Consider the following 21,149-nt stretch of genomic DNA (forward strand, 5'->3'; position numbering starts at 1 on the left):
AATCTGGTTTTATCTGTCACCATACAAAGTTATTATAACATTATTCACTATATTTCCTATGCTGTACATTACATCCCCGTGACTTATTCATTTTATAACTGGGAGTTTGTATCTCTTAATCCCCTTCACCTATTTTGCCTGTCTCCTCCCACCCCCCATCTCTCTCCCCTTTGGCAACCAATAGTTTGTTCTTTGTATCTATGACTCTGTTTCTGTTTTATTTTGTTTCTTCATTTGTTTATTTTTTAGAATCTACATATAAGTGAAATCATGTACTATTTGTCTTTCTTTTTCTGACTTATTTCACTTAGTATAATCCTCTAGGTCCCTCCATGTTGTTACAAATGGCAAGATTTCATTCTTCTTTTATGGTTGAGTAATATTTCATTTTATATGTGATCTGCAACTTATTTTAAAATCAATAACTTATTTTTTAAGATTCATCATTATACTTCTTAATCCCTTTGAGTTTTTTGAGAGTATTATATAAGTCAACATTTTTTGTACATTAAATTTTCTGTATCATTTTGCTTAAACCATTAATTTTATTTAAAGCATCATGCCAAGTCAGTACTAAGCTAATAAATTTAGACATGGATATGTTTGAAAGTAGAACTTTGGCTGATATTTTAGAACACATATTCTTTATTAATATCATCATAAAGATCATTGCATACTGTTTGTAGCTGTGTTTTTACTGGCATGATAGTATCAACTCAGTTTTCCCATCACATATTTAAAAGTAGTTTCAAATTTAGATTCAGTGTTTTTCAATACACCCAAATGTCTAATTGAAACTGAAATGAAAAGCAGTCATACAGTTTTTGGAAGATACTTTTTAAATTTGATAATGTCAAGCCCGGCTGGTTGAGTGTCGACCTATGAACCAGGAAGTAACGATTTGATTCCCAGGCCAGGGCACATGCCTGGGTTGCCAGCTCGATCCACAGTAGGGGGTGGGAAGGAGGCAGCCAATTGATGTTGTTTCTCTCTCATCGATGTTTCTATCTCTCTCTCCCTCTCCCTTCCACTCTCTCTGAAATCAATAAAATATATATTTAAAAAATTGATAATGTCAAAGGAGATTTTGACCGCATTGTTTACTGTCAAGTTTAAAGAATGCTTAAAAAGCCAGTTGTGGCTCAGTTGGTTGAACCAGTAAATCTACTGGCTCTGCTTCTCTGAACTCTGACTAATACAGATAATGTTTTCAACAAGAACACACTAATAGTTTTTCCCATTTTATATACTCTGTATTCTGCAGGACTACCTTTTACTGTGTCCCATATATCTCTGATGTTCTTTTCTGTTTTCACTCCTTTTCTTTCTACATTAATCCAAATACCTTCTGCTATCTGTCTTTCAGTTACTAATCCTCTGTTCTGCTATTTCTAATCTGCTATTAATCCAATGAAAGAAATTGTTAAACAACTTTACTAAGGTAGACTATACACATACAATAAATGGTACCTTTTTAAAGTATACAATGTGATGAGTTTTGACATGTATACACCCATGAAACCACCACCATAATAAAAATTCAGATCATTCTCATCACCCTCAAGAGTTTCTTTTTGCCCCTTTACCTCTCATCTCGCCTTCCTTATCTGGCCCCAGGCAACCACTGATCTGCTGTCACTATATATTAGTTTGCGTTTTCTAGAATTTTATATAGAACTGGAGGCCTGATGCACGAAATTCATGCAGGGGGGCGGGTCCCTCAGCCAGACCTGCGCCCTCTTGCAATCGGGACCCTTTGCTCCTAACTGCCCGCCTACTGGCTCGCTGCTCCTTAGTGCCGCTGCAGAGGCAGGAGAGGCTCCTGCCACCACCTCTGCGCTCGCCAGCCATGAGCCCGGCTTCTGGCTGAGCGGCGCTCCAGCTGTGGGAGCACACTAACCACCAAGGGGAAGCTCCTGCATTGAGCACCTGTCCCCTGGTGGTCAGTGTGCGTCATAGCGACTGGTTGTTCTGGTCATTTCGCTGTAATGGTTGCTGGGCTTTTATTATATAGACTAGAGGCCTGGTGCACGAAAATTCGTGAACTGGGAGAGGGGGTGTCCCCTCAGCCTGGCCTATGCCCTCTTGCAGTCCAGGACCTCTTGGGGGATGTCTGACTGATGGCTTAGGCCCGCTCCCTGGGGGATTGGGCCTAAGCTGGCAATCAGACATCCCTCTGGCAGCCCAGGAGCCCTCGGGGGATGTCCATTTGTCAGTGGAGAGCAGGCCTAAGCCATCAGTCAGACATTCTTAGCGCTGCTGTGGAGGCAGGAGAGGCTCCTGCCACCACTGCTGTGCTGGCCAGCCATGAACCAGCTTCTGGTTGAGCAGTGCTCCCCCTGTGGAAGCACACTGACCATCAGGGGGCAGCTCCTGCCTCTGGTGGTCAGTGCGTGTCATAGCAACTGGTGGTTCCCAGTTGTTCTACCATTAGGGTCAATTTGCATGTTAGCCTTTTATTATATAGGATTATACAGTACGTATTCTTTTGTTTTCAGCTCCTATTGCTCAGTATAATGAAAGTATAAAAAGAAATACTGCCCTAGCCAGTTTTGCTCAGTGGATAGAGTGTCAGTCTGAAGACTAAAGGCTCCTGGCTTTGATTCTGGTCAAGGACATATGCCAGGGTTGCGGGCTCGATCCCCAGTGTGGGGTGTGCAGGAGGCAGCTGATCAATGATTCTCTGTCTCATCATTGATGTTTCTATCTCTCTCTCTCCCTCTCCCTTCCTCTTTGAAATCAATAAAAATATATATTAAAAAGAAAAGAAAAGGATGAGATCCGGGCTTCAAATTTCCAGCTCAAGCTATGCATAAATGACCTGAAAGCTTCTATTTCTATTTTGAAAGAAACCTTTAGTGCCATGATTTCTGTAAACGAAACCCAGAGCCTCATTCTGCAAGTGGCTAATAGAGATTATATTTCAAGTCTTTGGCAGGCCCCTATAGGTGAGTAACAGTGCAGACACTTAAGATTTTGGAGCAAAGCCCTGCCATTCTCTGTGACAACTACTCTCCTTTTGAGAAACAGCCTTTGGCTTGCTACCGGGCCTTAGTAGATACTGAACACTTTTTTTAAAAAAGATATATTTTATTGATTTTTTACAGAGAGGAAGGGAGAGAGATAGAGAGTCAGAAACATCGATGAGAGAGAGACATTGATCAGCTGCCTCCTGCACATCTCCTACCGGGGATGTGCCTGCAACCCAGGCACATGCCCTTGACCGGAATTGAACCTGGGACCTTCCAGTCTGCAGGCCGACACTCTATCCACTGAGCCAAACTGGTTTTGGCGATACTGAACTCTTAACCATAGGTCCTCAAGTTACCAAGTGACCTGAGCTACCTATCATGAACTGAGTGTTGTCTGGTCCACCAAGCTATAAAGTTGTGCAAGCACAGCAGCACTCCTTTATCAATGAAACTATCTTTATGAGATTGGGCTTGAGAGGGCCCTGAAGGTATAAGTTAAGTTATGAGGAAGTGGCCCAAATACCCATGGCCCCTACTCCTGCTATATTATCTTTTCTCTTTCTCTCACTCAGCCTATAATCTCATGGGGTATCCCCTCTGACTGGGGAAGAGAAAATCCAGTCTTGGTTATTAATAGCGTGGTTTATGATGTTTCTACACAACATGCAGGCACTGAGTGAAAACGAACTGTTGCAGCACTATTGCCCCTTTCTGGGATATCATTGAAGAAAAACTGTGAAGGAAAAGCCAACCTGTTGGCAGAACTTCAAGCAGTGAACCTGGTTGTTCATTTTGCCTGGAAGGAGAAATGGCCAGAAGCTCTGCCTGTCTAGAGGCCTTAGTTCCAAAGGAAGGAATGGTTCCAACAGGAGACACAACAATGTTTCTGTTGAATTGGAAGTTGAGACTGTCACCTGGTCACTTGGGGGCATCTCATGCCTTTGAAAAGGCAAAGAAAGGAGTTATTGTACTGGCTGGTATGAATGATACTAATTACCAAGGGGGAAATTCAATTGCTACTACACAATAGGAATCCTATATAATAAAAGCCTAATATGCAAATTGACCAAATGGCCGAATAACCGGCAGAATGACCAGTTGCTATGATGTTCACTGACCACTAGGGAGCAGACGCTCAACACAGGATCTGCCCCCAGCCCACAGGCCCCAGGCCAGCCAAGGTGGGTGCCAGTGGGGGCCCCCTGATCGCCCCGCCGGTCACCCCACAGAGGGAGGAGACTGGCAGTGGCGGTGGGGGGGCAGGGCCGGCAAGCGGGTGGCGCCAGGCTGGCCAAGGCGAGTGCCAGCAGGGGCCCCCCAATTGCCCCACCAATTGCCTCACAGATTGGCTCTGATCACTGGCCAGGCCTAGGAACCCTACCAGTGCATGAATTTCGTGCACTGGCCTCTAGTGTATTAATAATAGTTAACTTCATAGCACAGGATGTCAAAATCAGAAAGGGAACATAACCCAAAGACTTTGTATCTTCTCTTAGGGAAAGTGTTAAACATTTTTGGTTGTGTTTAGGTTAGTTATATCATGTTAGGTGGAAGTATGACTTTGTTTTTATTTTTATTTGGAACTTAAGTACAGTTAAGGAGATCATCAGTCTTTTTAATTTTAGCTTTCCTAATGAGGGTATAGTGGTATATCATTGTGGTTTTAATTTGCAAATCTTTGGATGACTAAATATGTTGAGTATCTTTTTGTTGCTTATTGGCCATTTTTATATCTTCTTTGGTGAAGTTTTTACTAAAACCTTTTGCCCATTGTTTTATTGGGTTGTTTGTTTTCTTATTACTCAGTTATAAGAGTTCTTTATATATTCCAGATACAAGAATATACAGATATATTGTTTTGTCAGATATATTGTTTTGAAAACTTTTTCTTCCTGTCTGTGCCTTGCCTTTTTATTTTCCTGACGGTGTCTTTCAAAGAACAAGAGTTTTAAATGTTGATGAAGTTAACCTTATGAATCATTTCTTTTATGGTTCATGCTTTATGTGTTCTAAGAAATCTTTGCCTATCTCAAGATCACATAATGTTTTCCTATATTTTTTTCTAGAAATTTTCTTATAGTTTTAGCTTTCAAATTTATCATCCATTTTTAGTTCATTTCCTCAGGGGTGCTCCTTCAGTGCTCCTGAGATCTATAATTGCATCCCCCACCAACCTCAAACGTAAAGGCCAAAATTGCCACCTCCCTGGCATTCATGTTTCATCCAATAGATCATTGTCCTGCACATTTTACTCACTAAAAAGTGCTCTTCTCCACCACTAACAATTCACTTTGCCTTAAGCCTCAAACCCTGACCTAAATTTTTGCCTACCTCTCCCCCCTTGGAAAACTCACACTCTACTCCACACTCAGTGGTCTTCCAGTGCCCCATTCTGGCCATGCCAAGCTCTCATCCCTGGAATCTAAATAATTCCTTCCAAGTCAGCCTTCAGATTCCAGCCTAAACAACCTTGACCAAATCAAACTTCACCTCCCCACCCCCAGCTCCCATACAGGTTCTCTTAGCACCATATACCTCTCAGAAAAGATTTTACTAATTGCAATTTTTAATTTCATGTGATTCTTTTTTTTAAAAGAAGATTAAATTTATTTAAGGAAAATGGGATGGGAGATGGGGATATCCAAAGAGAAGGGCTATACACATTGAGCAAAAGGGTATTATGCCCATGATGGCAGCAAAAATGTACTTAGGACTGTGAGACAAGGAAGGCCATAGAAGAAGCAACGGAGAAGCCTAGGCTGGACTGCTTTGACTCACTGAGAAGTCAGAGAAAAGGGGACTTTGGAGACAAGTTCAGGGGGTTAGCCTGGGACAAGCTGCTGCTGCCCATTGTTTCCCTGGTTGCAAGTCTCATGGGGTCTCTTAGAGGTTGGGGGATACGTGCCTGTGGGGGAATGGCAAAGGTATGCTCCTTGGAGGGAGAGCACACACTGGATTCTTTGTCCTGAGCATATTTATCTCTTTCGTGCAGGTGGAAATCTTAGGGGAGTTCTTAGGGGAGGGTCTTAATAGAACATTCATCAGCTTTCCAGATGTGCTCTTTTAGGGTCATGGTCTCCACTGACTGGTTGGTGCCATTAGTCAATGTAATAGATCCTGAGGCAGCCACTGTGTTACTTGTCTGGTTTTTCTGCTTTTCTGGGCCTGGAGTTGGAATACAATTGAAGCCTAGATGTTATCTTTAGAGAGGAAAAGGTCAGGAGGTCTAAACCAAACCACATGACCAGTGACATCTAGGAGAAGATAGGTTCTTGTTTTCTCAAGTTTGTCCCTTGCTAGACATCTGGAGCTTTCTGCCCTGGTGAGTTTCTGTACCTGGCCCATTGTCCTTGTTGTGCTCATGTCTAGCAAGTTTCTTCTGATTTGGTGGTCAAGGTAATAAGCCACACAATAAGAGCTGGGGAAGTATTCTCTCTCTTCTATTTCCTGTAAGAGCACATGTAAGATTAGAATTCACTGTTCCTTGATTGTCTGGAAAACTCCCTGCCAAATAATCTAGATAATATGTATCTTTTATTGGAAGGAATAAAAATACTGATTCAGTTTCTTTATTGGTTAACTAGAGGCTCAGTGCACGAAATTCTTGCATGGGTAGGGTCCCTAGGCCTGGCCGGCGATCAGGGCTGATCTGTGGGGCAACTGGCGGGGCGGTCGGGGGGTGGGGGGACCCTGCTGGCACCCGCCTTGGCCAGGCTGGCGCTGCCTGCTCGCCTGCCCCGCCCCCCGCTGCTGCCGCCAGTTGCCTCCCTCTGAGGGGTGACCGGCAGGGTGATTGGTGGGGGAGGGGAGCCCGCTGCCACCCACCTTGGCTGGCCTGGGGCCTGTGGGCTGTGGGCAGCTCCTGCATTGAGCATCTGCCCCCTGGTGGTCAGTATGCATCATAGCAACTGGTTTTTTGTTTGGTCAATTTGCATAGTAGGCTTTTATTATATAGGATAGGGCTACTCACACTTTTCTTTCTTTTTGACACAGTTCTGGTTTCATTTTATTTTTCTAGGTATTTATTCCTTTTAATGTAATTTTTCATATATTTGCAATAAGGATGCTCCTAATGTCCTCCTATTGCCTGCTGTCATTGTTTCCTTTTCACTCTTAATATTGCTTATTGTGCCCACTCTCACTTTTTAAAAATATGTTTTTATTGATTTCAGAGAGGAAGGAAGAGGGAGAGAGAGATAGAAACATCCATGTTGAGAGAGAATCATGGATCGGCTGCCTCCTGCAAGTCTCCCACTGGGGATCGAGCTCACAACCCCGGGCATGTGCCCTTGACCAGAATCGAACCTGGGACTTTTCAGTCCACAGGCCGATGCTCTATCCACTGAGCCAAACCAGCTAGGACTTTAAAAAAATATATTTTTATTGATTTCAAAGAGGAAGGGAAAGGGAGAGATAGAAACATCAGTAATGAGAGAGAATCATTGATTGGCTGTGAGAAGTGCCCTGACCAGGAATCGAACCGTAACCTCCTGGTTTATAGGTCGATGCTCAACCACTGAGCCACACCAGCTGGGCTTCATTTTTCTTTCTTAATAATTCTGCCAGAAGTTTGCTTTTTAAAGAACTATCTCTAGAGTTTGTTGGTTCTAGTACAAGTTTAATGAGCCAAATGTCAATGAAAAGGAAGGTTGAGCTTTCTACAGACTCCTTTTCATCTGTTGATACTGAAGGGAGGGGCTGTGACCAGGAGCATGGAGGTGCCTCATGACAGAGTGAGGGGGTTGGATTTTCATCAGCTTTCTATTTTTCTCCTTTTCCCTGAGGGCAAAGGGGTCTCCTAGTGATGGAGATGAGAAGCTTGGAATCAGCCAGCAGTGTAGTGAGCAGGGCTGGTTGCATTACTTCTTTATTACTTCTGAATAAACTGGTTCTGTGGCTATTGGGGGTGGGGAGGCTGACTTTGGTTTCTTTGATTCTTGGCCACTGAAGTTCAGCAAAGAATATGTAACTTCAGGGATCTTGTTAGGTGAGTTGTCAGAGTGGCCCCGACAGTGGTTGGAGGCTGGCTGAGGGTTTGTGCTACGTGAGATCACTTGCCCCTCCAGTCTTTCTGACATACAGAAAGTACATCAGGGCTGCTACCAGAGCTATAGCAGCCAGGACTCCAGTCACAATGCTCGCAATACCCTTATCTGAGAGGCCAGGACTTTGTCGTGTTGAATCATATTGAACGTCTAGCCTGAGAGGGTCACTTTTGCTGGAACTGATGGGGTTGAAGACCTCACACTGAAATCCCCAGCATCCTCCCTCCTGACGGGGTCTATGGTGAGGATGCTGTTGCCCTGGGACAGCTTCATCCTGTCCGTGAGCAGGAGACTCTGGCTCTTGAAGAGCCACCGGATGAAGATCCCAGTGTCATCTGTGAGACAGGTCAGGACCACGGTGTCCTTATGCTGTGACTGTGGCACTGCTGGCTTGGATGGAGGGCTTTCCCACCGGCTGGTATACATGGAGCTGTCCAGTTACTTGTTTGCTCCAAAAATCTTTCTCTAGGGCATGTAGGGTGTAGTATCCTGTGTCCTTCAGGGTGACTTTCTGGAACAGCAGCGACCCATTGGGGTACATTGTCTCTTGATTGTTGTTTGCAGGCCTGGGGGTAATTTTTTGAGCGTCTATTACCTCGGATACAATTAGAAGGTTGCTGGCTATTCGTTCTCCTTTGTACCAGATATAGCTTGCTAGATTCCCAGGCAGATTGTGGACAAGAAGAAACACATCCTTCCCTTCAGCAGCATTGGACGAGCACTGATTCAACAGTGAGTTGAGCAGTGGTGGGCAGGCTCCAGAAGGTTAAGAGTGAGACTGGCCAGTAGGAGCCCCTACCTGGGGATGCACCCTCTGTGAGCAGGGGCTGAAGGGGACTCCATGGTGTCTGCTGTCTGTTCTGTCCCTTCCTCTGTGAGAAGAGCTTGAGGTCCAGAACCACTCGCAGGCACTGCTCTCCCGACTGGTGGGCTGATTATTTAACGTTTTCTTTCTCCACCAGGTCTAACTTCCTGAGATCAGGAATTCTGTTTAATCCTCACATTGCACTCGCAGCAACTCGGAACAGGGCCTAGCACAGGGAGGAAGCCTCAATACATAAGTGACGAATGAATAAATGAATTAGGAAAATGCAATAATAAAGGGTTAGGCTGATGGCTGCTTGTGGTCCCTTCCGTGGTAACGCCAGACGTGAAACAGTAACGGCCTTTGCCCTTTTCCTAGGAGCAGACGAAAACCTGCCAGATCGGAGAAGGAAGAAGGCGTTTGGATTCCAGGTAGGAAGAACAGGTGTGTGATTCAGAGAGGCGGCCAGAAATCCGCTCAAATCTGCATTGCTTCGGGCCCTCTCCCCCCAGAAAGAGAGGCCGAACCGGAGGAGCTCGGTTCCTGGAGCTCTGGTCGGGAGGGGTCCACCTGCAGCAGCCCAGCTACACGTGCAGCAGCGGCCCAGCTCCACTGCCCGGCGAGCGCGTGGGTGGGCGCGCGGCCGGGGGGCGGGGCCATGCGGGGAGGGGGACGCTGTTCCCACCCCCTGCTGCGTGCGCGCGCCCGCCGCTGCCTCGCGCGTGCGCCGCGCGGCCGGGGGCGGAGGTTGTGGGCGGCGACGCCGGGCGCACGCGCTCTCGCCTACTCGAGCCGCCTCGCGCTCCCGCGCAGGGACTGAGCGGCGGTGGCGGCTGCAGCGGCGGCTGAGGCGGTGTGGGGGGAGGGTCGGGAGGGGGGTTGGTTGGGGGGGATGGACCGGGCGCGGCGGCCGCAGCGGCAGGAGCCGGTGCCTGAACTCGAGCGACCCTGCTGGCGGAGACGCCGGCTGCTCCTCCCCTCCCTGCCGGTGAGTGAGCGCCCCCCGCCCCGGACTGTGGTGGCTGCCGCGGCCCCTCACGGCCACTTGGTGCCGGGTGAGAGGAGTCCGGGAAGCCTGGCCTGGCGGCGCTGCCTGCGCGGGCCAGGCCCTCCCCTCACGGCCTGGCGCGCCTCGGACCCTCGGTCGCCCCCGTTCGGGGCTGAAGCCCGGGCCTAGGACTGACCCCCAGCGTCCCGCCTGGCCTTCCTTCCCGGCTGGCCCCTCTGTCATTTTGACCCCGGATTTCTCTCGCCCCCTTCCCAGCGCCCGTGTCCGGGGCTGGGGGAAGGGAGGGGCGTGTGGAGTGGGGCCGAGGCCCGAGGGTCTGTGTGGGAGCTTGGCTCTGGTCGGGGGGGTCTGAGGTCCTGTGAGCCCTCGCTCGCCCTGGCGTCCCCAGAAGTTGGCCACTGGGGCTCAGCCGTTGCCACCTGAAACCAGTTCTGCACCTTTTGTTTTGCTTTTGAACTTGTCGTTTCAGGGGAGGAGGGAACCTGCTGTCCTGGGATCGGGAGCAGAGGTAGAGCCAGGTGGGCAGCTGGGCTGTCCGGTTTCCTTTCCTTTTGGAAAGGAAAATGGGCGTGTCTTCCCCCGAAGGGCCGGAAACCCTTTTACAGCTTGCGACCCTCCCCCCCCTTCCATCCCCCTTTTCAGCTGTAGCAAAGCTGCGTGTAGTTCTTGCCCAGCGGTTTGGTTCATTCCTTAGCAACATTGATGGAGAGGATGCCCCGGTGAATCTGCAGCAGAGTTTCTTGAAGCAGCCCAGCCCCCTTGAGCTATTGGCCAATCGCCCCCCGCCCCCCCTTTTTTGGTGACACCTTGCACAGTAGTCTTGGTAGATCCTCACCCAGTGCTTTTGTAGGCTGCCTTTTCAACCTGACTTGCCATAGAGCAGTGGTTCTCAACCTTGGCTGCACATCTGGGCCCAGAAGTCAGGATTTTAAAAAGATTCCCAGGTGATTCTAATGTGCAGCCAAGATTGAGAACCACTGTCATAGAGGACAGGAAGGTGAACACACAGACACTAATCCAAAATGGATGCTCTTAAGTCAAAAGAGGTACTGTACTATAAGCATCTCTATGAAAGGTCTGAATTCCTAAATTAGTTAATTATTAAAAAAAAAAAGTCACCCAGGGCTTAAAAAGCAGGTAGCTTCTTTAAAATAAAATGCAACTTTGATTTATTTATGCTTTCTGACCAGTATTTTAAAATTTGGAATTGATTGGTTAACTAAATCCTTGTCTTTGAAGTACCCGTGTATAGACATTGTTACAAAGCCTGGAGGAAAGAACCTTATGAAAATGTTAGATGTGTTACAGACAAGATTCCTTCAGGAGGTAGATACAGTTTTTTTCCTCCACTGTATATTAGAAGAGTGAGACTCCACTGGGTGAAAAAGGTGAAGGGATAAGAAGTACAAATTGGTAGTTACGAAATAGTTACAGGGGAGTAAAGTTCAGCATAGGGAGTATAATCAATACTGTTGTAATAACTATGGTGTCAGGTGGGTAATTGAATTATCAGGGGATCACTGTGTAAATTATATAATTGTTGAACTATTATGCTTGTATACCTGGAACTAAACCTATATAATAAAGGCCTAATATGCTAAGTGTCCGGTTGTCTGTTCAACCAATCAAAGCGTAATATGCTAATGATATGCTAAGGCTGTTTAACTGCTCACTATGACGTGCACTGACCACCAGGGGGCTGACACTCCTACTGGTAGGCTAGCTTGCTGCTGGGGTCCAGCCGACTGGGACTGAGCGAGACAGGCCAGACACGCCCTGGAGCCCTCCCGTGGTCCCTCCCCGCCTGGCCAACCTCCCACATCCCTCCCTGGCCCCAATTGTGCACCGGTGGGGTCCCTCGGCCTGGCCTTTGCCCTCTTGCAATCTGAGACCCCTTGGGGGGTGTTGTAGAGTGGTTCTGAGGGACCCCCCACTGGTGCATAAATTTGTGCACGAGGCCTCTAGTATAAAATAATATTGAATGTCAACTGTAATTGAAAAATAAAATTAAAAAAAGTGAAACTTTGTGAGTAGGTGGTAGTTTTACTAGTGTCATGTAACAAAAGATGCCTATAGTTATGATTTTAGCTTAACAATACCTTGTCCTCTACCAACAGAGTTGGCCTGTATTTTTTTGAAATCACACACCCACTCTCTGGCTAGTATGGAAAGATTAAAAAGCTGCTTCTGGTCTGTGGGCGGTAACCTTTTAATTTCTAAAGAGTTTTCAGCTGTTTACAGAGTAGAGTGCTAATCAGCAGCATAGCAAAATTTTAGATCTTAAAAATTTATTAGTATGTGATCTAGATCTGTTATAATTATGAACATTTATTAAGATTTGGCATGGTATGGGTACCCTGTACTATGTGTCTGAAATGAGATTTCTCAGTATTTGCATCTTAAGATAAACGGAAGTACAGTCAGCTGACAGAATGTTGTGACACTTTGAAGTAGTAGAGAGAATCTTTTATGAGCACACACACACAAACTACAGTTTGATGAAGAACCCAGTGATCTGGAGGAGTTGGTGACCACCGTTACTCTAAGCCAGTGGTCAGCAAACTGCAGCCCCTTGAGTGTGGCTCTTCCACAAAATACTACATGCGGGTGCGCATGTACAGTGTGATTGAAACTTCGTGGCCACGCTCAAGGGGTCAAAGGGCCGCATGTGGCTCACGAGCCGCAGTTTGCCGACCACTGCTCTAAGCTGTTTTGTACAAGAATATTTCTCCTTTTCTGTAAGAGTTTTTTATGCCTGTCTTCCATGTATAAAACCTGTCCTGGCTGAGGACTTAAGTTTAAACTCAATGTGGCAATTATGTATCGCTCATTAATCATAAAATACTTACTGAGCTCTTAATTTGTTCCAGGATTTCTTCTAAGGACTGGGCTACAGTGAGGTATCAAAGCAGACAAAGTCCTGCACTCATTGCGCTTTATTCTGTGTATGTCAGAATGAGGATTACAATAAGCAAATAGACAAGATAATTTCAGATAATGCTAAAAATCAGTGATTAGCAAACTTTTTCTGTAAAGGGCCAGAAAATAAATATTTATGGGCTATATGGTCTCTGCAGCTACTCAACTCTGTTATTTTAGTGTGGAAATGGTCACAGGCAGTACATAAACAAACTTGTCTGTCCTACTTAAACTTGGGACACTGAAATTTGAATTTCATATAATTTTCCCATGTCACAAAATATTCCTTTTGATTTTTTTTCAACCATTTAAAAATGTAAAAAACATTCTTACCTCATAGGCCATACAAAATCTTGGGGCAAACTGGATTTGGCCTGTGGGCTGTAATCTGACCCTTTGTAGAAAAAGTTTCCTGCCCTGGCCAGTGTGGCTCAGTTGGTTGGATGTTGTCCTGTGCACTGAAAGGTCGCCAGTTTGATTTCTGGTCAAGGCAACATACCCTGTTTGTGGGTTTGATCCCTGGTTGGGGTTCGTACAAGAATCACCAATCGATGTTTCTCCCATCGATGTTTCTCTCTCCCTCTTCTCTCTCTGAAATCAATAAAAATATATATTTTAAAAAAAGAAAGAAAAAGTTTTCTCCTCACTAAGGAGAAGATATTTGATGCAAGAGTTTTCCTAGCAGATGAAACAGAAAGTGCAAAGATCTGCAGGTGGAAATGAGCTTCTCCTATGTTCCCCTGCATTGAAGTTCTCCACATACCATGTCATTCTTGCCTTGCCTTTGTGTCTTTTTTCATTGTGTTGTGCTTAACTAAGTTGTTCTCTTCCTGTCAGATTTTTAAAGTCCACACGTTGTAGAATCTAAGACTTAGAAGGATCTTAAATCTTAACTTCATACCCAATTGCTTTCCTAAAATGTTCTCAGTGATTTTTTAGCCTGTTTGAACACCTTTTATGACAGAAAATTCATTACTTTGAGGTAGCCTATGCCATTTTCAGATGGCTCTAATTGTTAGAGTGTTCTTCATGTTGTAATATGATTCATCCTTTCTCTCCTTTCCATGGTGCTGCCTTACATGGAGTAAGCCTGCACTGGGATTGCACCTCATTCCCAGGATTCGGTTCTAAAGTCACTGCATGAGACAAAAATCACATAAGATGAAAGCTGTAGTTGAAAATTCCTTACATTGTATAGTGTGCATGTTTTTGTATACTGTATATAATTGTATGTCATTCTTATGCATGCTACAAACTGAGAGCCACCGAGCTTGACTGCAGGAAGGAGCAAGAGGAAATAAATTATTATATAGATATGTAGGCCTTCAAACATTTTTGCTTTTTAAAACAGCTGTCAAATCCCTATCAGAGTGGGGGAGGGTAGATAATTTTAATGTGTTCCTGCTTCCTTGCAGGGTTTATTTTATTGTATTTTTACATTAAGCCTTTATTACATTAATGTTTATAGATACATTATGAATATTAAATGAGGTAATATATAAGGAAGCACCTGGCACATGGTTAATAAATGCAGGATTTGAATCTAAATTTTTGCTTCATTGGGCTCATATTCACACTGTCCTTTGAAAAATTGTAGAGAAGAATTTGAAAAATTGTAGAGAAGAACTAGGCCACCTGCTTCCTGTCTTTCCAAATAGGCATTTCCTGTTGTGGCTCTACTGAACATCTGTCACTCTCTATGTCCTAGAGTGTTGGTCACATTTTACCAGAGGTCAGCTAGTAAGTTAAATGGGTATATGATCTCTCAGTTCTGCTACATGACCCTTCAAATATTTGAACACTGCTATTATGTATCTTAAGTCTTCACTTTACTCAGGGCTCATTTCTTTTTCTTTGTTTTGTTAATTCTTACCCAAGGATATTTTTTCCCCCATTGATCTTTCCTTTTTTAAATATATTTTTATTGTTTTCAAGAGGAAGGGAAAGGGAGAGAGAGATAGAAACATTAATGATGAGACAGAATCATTGATTGGCTTCCTTATGCACGCCTCCTGGCGTGTGCCCTTGACCAGAATCAAACCCGGGACCTTTCAGTCTGAAGGCCAATCAATGCTCTATCCACTGAGCCAAACCAGTTAGGGCTGATTTATAAAAACACACATTATTATTGATTTCAGAGAGGAAGGGAGAGGGAGAGAGAGATAGTAACATCAATGATGAGAGACAATCATTGATCGGCTGCCTCCTACATACCCCTCACTGGGGCTCGAGCCCACAACCCAGCATGTGCCCTGACCGGGAATCAAACAGTGATCTTCTGGTTCTTATGTTGATGCTCAATTACTGAGCCACGCTGGCCAGGCCTGACTTTCCTTGATTTTAATGGCACTGGTAATTTTGAAAATAGCTGATCAGGCATTTTTGTACAATGTCTTTCAATTGGGATTTGTCTGATGTTTTTCTATGGGGTAGATTGATATAATGTGATTTAGAAAAGAAGGCCACAGAGTTAAAGTGTCATTCTTATCACATATCATGAGTACATATTATTGATACGACTTATCCATGTTATCTGATAAGTCGTATCAACTTACCAGTGTTAATGTTAATCTTGATCACCTGGGTCAGGGGTGGGCAACCCCTGGCACATGTGCCAAACATGGCACGCCAGTAACTTTTGCTGGCACGCGAAACCCTCTCATAATCTTCCATTTACAATTTTTTTCTTAATGTCGACTTTTTTATTTTTCAGATAAATTCAGTGTAGGTGCATCTTAGATGAATAAATAATTTTACATAACAAGTTATCTTAAAGACCATAGACATGGCTGACTTTGAAATGCAGTTGATTGAATTTCAGAGTAGCTCAATTTGGAAGCAGAAATTTATTGACCTTAGAGTTGACTTGGAAAACATTGAAAAAAAGTGATTAGAGATAGGAGTACCAGAGAGAAGTGTTGAAAATGAATTATTGAGGACTTGGAATGCCATTCCAGAAAATTTTTCCTGTTTAAAAAACTTTCAACAGCGTTACTCTCTATGTTTTCATCCACATATGCTTATGAATCTTTGTTCTCAGTGATGAATTTTGTTAAGTCTCGTAATAGGAGTAGCCTGATGGATAAAAGTAGTAGCTCGTGCATATCTCTGAAGGTCACAAAATGTAAACCTGATATAAAATCTCTGACATCAGTGACACAGCAGCAAAAGTCCCACTGATAATATCAAACGGAGTCATAAAGTTTTCTGTCGGACTATCAGTGTACATGTATACATTAAAAAATAAATGTACTTTTCATCATCATATACTGTGTTTTTGTGGCTTGAATGAATTTTATTATTTCTTCAAGGTTCTTCACATATGTACACCTTAAGAGATATCAAGTAGGCGTAACATGTTCTCAAAAAATTAGGGTTGGCACGCAGAAGAATTTTGAGTCAGAGATTTTGCTGGTTTTGACATGCACTCACAAAACGGTTGCCTACCCCTGACCTAGGTTGAGGTAATGTTTGTTTTCTTCACTGTAATGTTACCCTTTTGTTCTTCCCTTTTTGTACTCTAGAAGAAAGTCACTATGCATAGCCCACATTTAATGAGTGATGAGTTATGCTTCACCTCCTTAAGAATGGAATCCTGCCCTGACTGGTTTGGCTCAGTGGATAGAGTGTCAGCCTGCAGACCCAAGGGTCCCAGGTTTGATTCTGGTCAAGGGCATATACCTTGGTTGCGGGCACATACCCAGTGGGGAGTGTGCAGGAGGCAGCTGATCGATGTTTCTCTCTCATTGATGTTTCTAACTCTCTATTCCTCTCCCTTCCTCTCTGTAAAAAATCAATAAAATATATATATTAAAAAAGAATGGAATCCTATCTAATAAAGACAGAATATGCAAATTGACCATCACACCATCACAAAGATGGTGGTGCCCATAGCCACAAGATGGTGGCGCCCAGTCCCCTCAGCCCCGCTGGAGTTCCCCAGTTCTTTCAGCTCCGCTGGGGGTGGCAGGCACGCAGTGCGGTTGGTCCCACCCCCAGCTGCCCAGGGCCACTCGAGGCTCAGGCAACCAGAGCTGGCCAAGCTTGCGCTGCCGGCAGTGGCAGCAGCAGAGGTGTGATGGGGGCGTCGCCTTCCCCTGATTGCCAGGTCGCCTCCCGCCCCTGAGGGCTCCAGGACTGTGGAGGGGGCAGGCCGGGCTGAGGGATCCCCCCCTCCAGTGTATGAATTTTCATGCACCCGGCCTCTAGTATCTATATAAATTTCTTTGCTCAAATTGTTCCAGCTTTGGTCATTGGGAGCTTTTTCAGTTGGCTCCTGTCTGTCTTTCCTTTGACATACTCTGATGATTGTATGTGAGCACTTTTCTGACAACATAAAATGTTTCAGGCTCATCCTTTATATATCATGCTCTAATCCTATAATTGATCATTTTTCCAAGGAGCCTAGTTCCTTTTATTGGAAACTAGTAGCCTGGTGCACGAAATTTGTGCACATCGAAAGGGAATTAATTAGAGGAATGTAATTTGGACTCACTATCTAATGTCAATATGTGAGCATGAGGCAATCCGTGTTTCTGAAATTCAGTGATGTGAATTTTAGCTATTACTTTGCCAAATAAATCGAATTTACAGATATCATTTAAAAGAGCATTCAGCTTAATATTAAAAACTCTGGCTACCAAGTCAGGTCTGTTTTCAACTTTTTGCCAGCATTGTAAATTGTTTACAATATCCGCCCATTTGGGGTTGCATGTCATGGTTATGAATAAATCGGGCTTGCCATACTTCGTTACAATTGCCATAGCATCCTGGTATCACTGCTGCATATTTCTGGGACTACCCTCAGAAGATGATGGAAGTATTATCATTTTACCAATTGGCACATTGTCCTTTTCAGATCTAGATTTGAGATAATCCATCAAACCACTATATTTTTCAACTCTCAATTTAGATTGGTTTGCTTTGATGAAATTTATCTGATTGGTCTCTATTTTTGAATACAAATCCACGATAAATTGTTGAGTTAATTTTCCTGCATTTAAAATAGGATTGAACGTGTCCCGCACAGAGAGATGAAATCCGTAATACTGCATTTGTGTGACTCATGTCCTTACATTTTGTCTAGTAGTATTGTCAGTCACACTGTCGTCTCTGAGTCTTAATGCAATATCTGTTTTCCAGCCTTTTTTACCATGTGGAAAAAGAATGGGGTACATCATTGCATCTAATGTAGGAACAGGATATTAATTTCATTTTAGTGGCATTTGGATGATTGGGATCTGGTTTACAATGAATGAGCAAGTCCCTTTCAAAAGGAGGTTCTCCATCTTCGTTTCTGAATATGACAGCAACCTCGGTTACACAGGGAGAATTATATCTACCTGGGTTACTATTGCAATCATATTTAATCGCCATTACTACCTCCGTGGGAGCAATACCTTTTGCTGCTGCTTCAGATTGGGCTTCCTTTTCTACCTCATGTAGCATCTTGTACGATTTTCATTCCACCACAACTATGTTCGAGGATTGCATCCTCATGTACTCCATTTTTGCTGAGAAGGCAGTTCGTACCGGTATTGGTAGTACTTGTTGATGACTGTTCTCTCAACATATTCTGTCGTCACCACTGCCTTCTTTCAACTTCAAAGGCACGTTGGTCTTTAGACATTTTTTGTTGATAATGCCGGTGTTTTTCGTCATCAGAGCGACGTTTTTCCAGTAGCTGGTGTTCAGATACATCCTGTTGCAGGCACCGCCTTCTTTCAAGATTACACGCACGCTGCTCTGCAGACACTTTCTGTCGACAACGCCGGCACCTTTCGGCTGCAAAGCTACGTTGTATCAACAGTTGTTCTTTAGACATAGTCCCACCTCTCTACTGTCATGGCCTGAGATGCAGGTGAATGAGAGTCCTGGCTATCAGGCTGCTGAGAGCTGTCTGACCAATGGCTCATTCTGGCTGATTCTGTTGGGGGGTGGGACTTACTCCTCCCTGCTGTCAGTTTCCATAGCTGTGATGAGAAAGCTGGGGTGACAAAGGGAGCCGCGCCCTCCAAGACTCCCTCTCTCTCGCTCTGCTCTATGTCCAGCGGTCTCCTGCTCTGACAAGTCCTCCAAACCTCCCGCTCTCCGCCGGCAAGATCCCAGGAGCCTGCGGGCATGGCTAGGTGCAGGTGGCCGCGCCTCCCCGACCAGGGAAAGTCCCGGGAGCCCCTGGGTGTGTCTACGGCCTTGCCTCCTGGGGCCAGCGAAAGTCCCGGGAGCCCGCGGCTGCGCCCGCCATTGCCTTCTGGGGTGCTTGACACCTGCGTATGCAAATTAACCGCCATCTTTGTCAGATAATTTGCATAGTCACTTGGATTGGCTGGTGGGCATGGCTGGTGGGTGTGGCTGGTGGATGTGGCTTGAGCATAGCAGAGGTGTGGCTAATTTGCATGTTTCTCTTTTATTATATAGGATGGTATCAGAAACTATGGTCTGGGTGCTAAGTGTGCTAGTTGCAACTAGAGTATTGTTGCTTCTAGGCCCTCTGAGTGAGTTAGCAAAGAGATATATGTGTATATATTAACCTATGTGTACACATATATCTATCTATAAATAGTTCTGTATGTAACCATTTGTCTCTATAGTAAGCTAAACATGAATTCATACTGATGTGTCCAACTCTAATTTCTTAACACATTGATCATTCTAGCTTCCTCCATTTTACCAGCAAGATATTTGGCCATTCATTTACTTAATTTTTCAATTCCACTATAGATCATATACATGGTTTTAGAATGGTTAGTATGTGCCCCTGTGGGAAACAACTATATTAACTAGAGTACAGTGCTTGTGGATCCTTCTTTTTTGCTTTAGTCTTATAGACTCTGCTCATTTCCAGCATTACCTAGGTTAGCACTATATTCTTCCACCTCCTTTGTGAGGTTGTGTCACATTTGCATTACATTTAGATTGTTTCATCACATTCTGCATTCTTTGCGGAGATCCCTTTACTTCTTAAATTATTTAAAATTTTGCATACATTGTTTATTCTTTGTGCTTTAAAGTTATATGGGTTTTGACAAACTTCGTTTAAAAAATATTTTTATTGATTTTTTAGAGAGAGAGAGGAAGAGAGAGAAACATCAATTGGCTATCTTCTGCAGGCCCCCTCCTGGGAATCGAGCTGGCAGCCTGAGCATGTGCCCTGACCAGGAATTGAACCAGCAACCTTTTGGTGTACAGGACAACTCTCAACCAACTGAGCCACACTGACCAGGGATACAAACTTTTAATATATTCACCATTACAGTATCATATGGAATAGTTTCACTGCTCTAAAAAATTTGTGCCTCACCTATTTAACTCTCCCCATGCCAGCCCCTGGCAACCACTGATCTGTTTACTGTCTATACAGTATTGCCTTTTCCAGAATATCAAATTTTATATTATTTTTAAATTTATTGATTTTAGAGAGAGAAACATCACTTTGTTGTTCCACTTATTCATGTATTCACTGTTTCTTTTTTTGTTGTTAATATTTTTTCCTTTGATTTTGTTTTTTAAAGCAGGGGTCCTCAAACTTTTTAAACAGGGGGCCAGTTCACTGTCCCTCAGACCGTTGGAGGGCCGGACTATAGTTTAAAAAAAAAACTATGAACAAATTCCTATGCTCACTGCACATATCTTATTTTGAAGTAAAAAAACAAAACGGGAACAAATACAATATTTGTATTTGCATGTGGCCCGCGGGCCGTAGTTTGAGGACCCCTGTTTTAAAGAGTGGAAGGGAGGGAGACAGAGAGGGAGATAGAGAGAAAGAGAGAGAGACATTAGTATGAGAGAGAGACATCAATTGGTTGCCTTCCGTACATGCCCCAATCGGGGCCAGGGATCAAACCTGCAATCCAGATATATGCCCTTGACTAGGAATCAAACCCGAGACCCTTCGGTGCACAGGCCAATGGTCTAATCACTGGGCCACGCCAGCCAGGGCCACTGGTTATTTCTTGTATGTGTGTGTCCTGACTGGGGATCAAACCCACAACCTTGGCATATCAGGGTGATGTTCTAACCAACTGATCTAGCTGGCCAGGGCCCAGAATATTAAATTTTCAAAAGTATTTTTGAATGATTTTAATGAATATAGCATTTTTTAAGTAGTAGGAGATACAGGTATTAGATAGCTAACACTTGGAAACATTTTTTTTTTGTATTGAGGTAAAATTCACATAACACAAAATTCTTTGAAATATACAGTTTAGAGGCTTTTAGCTCATTCACAATCTTGTGCAACCACTACCACCATCTAATTGCAGAACATTTTCATCACTCCTAAAAGAAACCCTAGCAATTCCTAGTCTGATTTTTGTTCTATGGATTTACCTATTCTGGACATTTCATTTAAATGGGGAGACATAATATATGGCCTTTGTTTCTGGCTTCTTTTACATAAT

General features: G+C 44.1%; 1 protein-coding gene and 1 pseudogene across 4 annotated transcripts in view; one reads left to right on the plus strand and one right to left on the minus strand.

The window, feature by feature from the left end:
* Window positions 1-7,831: 7,831 nt before the first annotated feature.
* On the minus strand, window positions 7,832-18,198 carry LOC138992633 (cell adhesion molecule CEACAM21-like; annotated as a pseudogene).
* Window positions 9,726-21,149, plus strand: part of TMCC1 (transmembrane and coiled-coil domain family 1) — a 152,184-nt gene continuing 140,760 nt past the window's right edge. For 2 of the 4 annotated variants that reach the window (XM_070433568.1, XM_070433571.1), the window contains exon 1: window positions 9,726-9,810. The gene's annotated coding sequence lies outside the window, so the exon portion shown is untranslated. The remainder of the gene's footprint in view (window positions 9,811-21,149) is intronic. The other 2 variants (XM_070433569.1, XM_070433572.1) reach the window with 1 other exon arrangement.

The sequence above is a fragment of the Myotis yumanensis genome, unplaced genomic scaffold (genome assembly GCF_028538775.1).
Source record: "Myotis yumanensis isolate MYYU_CA2020_CCGP unplaced genomic scaffold, mMyoYum1.0.hap1 SCAF_14, whole genome shotgun sequence".
Taxonomy (NCBI): Eukaryota; Metazoa; Chordata; class Mammalia; order Chiroptera; family Vespertilionidae; genus Myotis; species Myotis yumanensis.